Below are 4,759 nucleotides of genomic sequence, written 5' to 3'. Positions count from 1 at the left end.
CCCCAGTGTATATTGTCCATATTCCAACTGCCTAACTGCTAAGTCCATGCTATCTATATATTTTTGTTCTTTCTACATAGAATCCTTCATTTCAAAGGGTCAATTTCTACATTACTAAGAGTGTCTCAGCTTGGAGATGTGACTTATTAGTCTTCTTTTAAAAAATTTATATTTTATGTGTATGTGTGTATTGCCTGCATGTAGGTAAGTGCGCCCATGTCATGCAGTGCCCATGGAGGACACAAGAGGCTGCCAGATCCCCTGGAACTGGAGTTACAGGCAGTTGTTAGCTGCCATATGGGTGCTTGGATTCAAATCTGGGACTTCTGCAAGAACAGCCAGTGTTCTTAACTGTAGAGCCATCTCTCCAGCCCTTAGTCTTATTTTCTTTGTTTAAGTTGACCAATGTAAAATTAGGGGAGGGGAAACCACTAAATCCCTTAAAACTCAGATTGTCTCCAGGGAACACTGGATTTTCAGTTTCTGAATTCCCCTCTCCACTTGTGGAAAACTTTATCTCTTTCTATGAGTGTGTATACATCTGTGTAATCCTTTAAGTGTATGGATGTGATTCTTTATCTTTCAATAAAAACTCTCTGCTGGTCCAAGATTTTTCCTGCCTTTTAATTATTTATTTGGAAGAGAAAATGAATACAACCTTACCCTTAGACACGCCAACCATAGCAACAGCACTTATAAATGCATCATTGTATAAAGGGATATAGTGGTACTTTTGAATAAGAAGGAAAGTTATTTCAGAGAAATTAATGATTTGCTTGAGATTATAGAAATCAAGACCTAGACATAAATTCAGAACTTCTCTTCTGAAATTTCATTTTCTTGAAAAGTTGGTTAGAATACTAATGAAAATGGAAAAGAATGACTATGTTCTACATGATAAAAAGTTTGAAATTAATACCATCATATGATCTAATAAATGTCTAATGAATTCTTGATCAGTAACATATGGCTACAAATCTCAGTTTAGTATTGTTTTTCTTACAATAATAAAATTTAATGAACATCCCATTAATTTAGCATGTCAATGTATTTTTTTTTCGTAACTGTAAACTGATCTGAGTCTTCAACAGCAAGCTCCTTCCTCTTGAGTGAAAGGAATAAAATTTTGTTTTTTATGAATGGGAACTCACAGTTCACATTCTAATAATGGATACACTTGGGGGTTTGCTCATGATTTCAGCATCAATTTTCCTGATGCACAGTGCACATTAGCAAATTGGTTCCTCTGAGACAAATTATTTATTCCTCTCATTCTTAAAGGTCACTAAGAAATTCTGCTTGGAAGGAGACTCTGTACCAAGCGGTCCAGTGTAGAAAACACATAAAAAGGAAGTTTATTGAAGGTAGTGTTTACTTCTTTTATGTGATTTTTGAGAAATCAGATAAATACAATCAGTATTATGGAGAAATTTTATTTATTCTTTGCCCAGTCCATATACATCTTCAACTCTAGATGGTCATGTGATGGTAATAGTCCTTTTGGGAATGGATGGCAAGTAATTTTATTCAATCTCTCATTGAATTGTAGCACAGCTTATCAGCATAGACAAAAATTAAATTATGGCACATAGAAATTTTTCTTTCCTATATACATATATATGTATATATGTAATATCCAATTTGAGCTTACTTCCTTTGATATATAATTGTTGCTAATAATTTTTTTCTTGGCAATGATCTGTTCTCCCATGGGATGATATTATTCTAATTCACTTTTTATTTTGTGGATCAGATTTTAATAATTCTGTGGCACTTTTTAGATCCTGTAAATCTTCTTAGATATTGTAAATATTCTAGACATTACATTTAATGATGGGGGAATGCGATTGTCTAATTTTTAAGAGTAAAATATATTTAATGAGCAACATAAGAGAATTGCTTTTGATACCTTATTATGTCAGTTATCAGCTGTTGATGAAAAACAATTATCACTTTCTCTGCATCATATTCATTGAATTTAAATATATATGTTTGAAATACATTTACTATGTCTATAAATTACCATTGCCAGGCACCCATCTTTAGACTAAAGCTTGTTCTCTATTTGTGAAAATGAGAAATTCTTTAATAAGTAAGCATGGCCAAATACACATGGCTAGAGAGGACACAGAGCCTAGAGAAAACCCTATCTCTGTCACATCTCTAGACAAATGAAATTTCTTACCATATGCTAACTATGGATCCTTATGTTTGCAGACAAGCATGCCATGTACCACTCATCAAAAGCCTCTTTTTTGCAACATATGGAGGCTACTGCAGAATTCCAAAACTGGTCAGACACAGAGAATATATGTATGTGGGATGCCCAGTCCTAGGTGACACATCTACAGTGGAACCTCTACACCTAAGGTTCATGGAACATAGAAGAACAGGGGTTAAAGAGAAAACTAGTGCATCTCTCAACTCTCACCAGTGAAGCTTCCTTATACCACAGACTGCAAGACATGCAGAAGGCCACAGCTGGTCAAGTTTGAAAGAAGAAGAGGCTGCAGAGTGTGTATCCCTGGATAGGACTCCAATAATGAACTAACCTACCCACATCACACCTCATCCTACACTCCCATAGCCCCCATGCCAGATTTCATGCATTCTGTCATTTATATTAAAGCCTATGGAGTCAAGTTAGTGTACCCACATGTCCCTCAATGCAAGCTCATCCACTGGAGTCTAGTCAACCTATCTCCATCACACCCTTAAGGAATAGCGACTCTCCCTCACTGAGCTGTAATCAGCTGGCTAAAGCTGGGTTCTGTTGCCCACCTCCCCAGTTCTTTGCTGGGGTTTTGTCTGATTAAACTTTCATGGGTTTTGTGCATGCTGTCACTGTTTTTGTAGATTCAATGAGCTCCTTTCTCTTTACCTCACTGGATCCTTTTCATTTTCCTGGGTCCTGCAGTTACATCAGAATGTATACACACATATAAGGATCTGATGCTAACATTCACAAAGGAGGGAGAACATGTGTCATTTGTTTTTCTGAGTCTGTGTTACTTCACTTAGTATAAATTTCTAACTCCATCCATATACTTACAAACTTCATGATTTCATTTTTCTTTTCTGCTGAGTAGAACTCCATTGTGTAAATGTACCACATTTTCATTATCCACTTGCCAGTTGAGGGAAACTTAGGTTGCGTCCATTTCTCAGCTATTGTGGAAAAGAGAAGCAACAAACATGGATGTACAAATATCTCTGTAGTAGGATGAGTCCTTTGGGTATATGCTAAGAAGTGGGATGACTGGATCATATAGTAGATTCATTTTTAGTTTCTTAAAAGTTCTCCAAACTGCTTTCCATAGTTTGCAATCCCACCAGGAGTGATTGAGTGTTCCTCTTTCCCCATATCCTCACAACATTTGGTATCATTTGTTCTCTTGATCTTAGCCAGTCTGACTGGGGTAAGATGAAGTATTAAAGTGGTTTTACTTTGCCTTTCCCCAGTTACTAAGGATGTTGAACACTTTTTAAGGGGTTTCTTAGCCATCTTTATTTCTTCTTTTGAGAATTCTCTGTTCAGATTCTAACTGGGCCATTTATTTTCCTGATTTTTTTGCATTATTTATTGATTTTAGATATATTTTTTTTTGTCAGATGTGGAGCTAATGAAGATTTTCTCCTACTCTGTAGGGTTTCTCTTCATTTTCTTGGCTCTTTCTTTTGTTGTACAGAAGTTTTTTAGTTTAATGAGTTTCCCCTCTTTGATTTTTGGCCTCAATTCCTAAGCAACTGATGTTCCATTTAGAAAGTGCTTCCCTGCACCTATATCTTGTAGTGCACCGCCTATATTTTCTTGTAACGTTTTCAGAATTTCAGGTTTCACATTGAAGTCTTTGATTTATTTGTTGTTTACTTTTGTGCAAGGTAAAAGATAAGGGCCTGGTTTCATTCTTCTTTAGGTGTAGATCTCTTTTTATCCAGTACCATTCGTTGAAGATGATGTCTTCCCTCCAGTGTGTGTTCTTGGCACCTTTGTCAAATATCAGGTGTTTGAAATTGCATGCACTCATGTTTAAGTTTTCAATTATGTTCCATTGATCTGTGTGTTTGTTTTTACATTGATTTATGTGTCTGTTTTTGTGGCAGTACCATGCTCTTTTTATGAGTGTAATATAGTTTGATATCTGGCATGGTAACCCCATTAACATTGTACTCAGGATAAGCACGGCTCCTCTTGATAAACGTTGTAAGGCCATATTTTGGGTTTATCTGATTACACTGTACTAGCATTGGTAAGTAATTAATAAACCAGTATTGTATAATAGTGTTTTTGTTAGTGTGTTGCTTTACTTAGATTGAATTTAGATTTTTTTTTATGGAAGAAAGAATTTGTTTTGGCTTACAATTTCAGAGACGGAGTCCATAATGTCTGGGGAGGCAAAGCAACAGACCACTGGAACAGGTAGTTGAGAGATCACAGCTTCAACCACAAACATGAAGCAGAGAGAGTGAACTGGAGGTGAGGTCACACACTTCCTTAGCAAGCCCACACCTCCTAAAGACTCTGTGCCATCCTTAAACAGTGCTGGGGACGAAGTGTTCAATTACTGAAGCCTACAGACAGGCATTGCTAGTCAAAAAACCACCACATCTATTTATTTAACCTGAAGTATAGATCATAAAGAAAAGCAAGACAAACATATGAGTCTAAACTATTATCAAATTTCAGAGTAAGTCAAGAAATACCTAATTGTGACCAATATGATTTTCATTTTTAAAAATATAATTTTAATGTAAATAT

The sequence above is a fragment of the Nannospalax galili genome, unplaced genomic scaffold (assembly GCF_000622305.1).
Source record: "Nannospalax galili isolate Female #2095 unplaced genomic scaffold, S.galili_v1.0 scaffold1338, whole genome shotgun sequence".
Taxonomy (NCBI): domain Eukaryota; kingdom Metazoa; phylum Chordata; class Mammalia; order Rodentia; family Spalacidae; genus Nannospalax; species Nannospalax galili.
Note: the sequence above shows the minus strand (reverse complement) of the source record.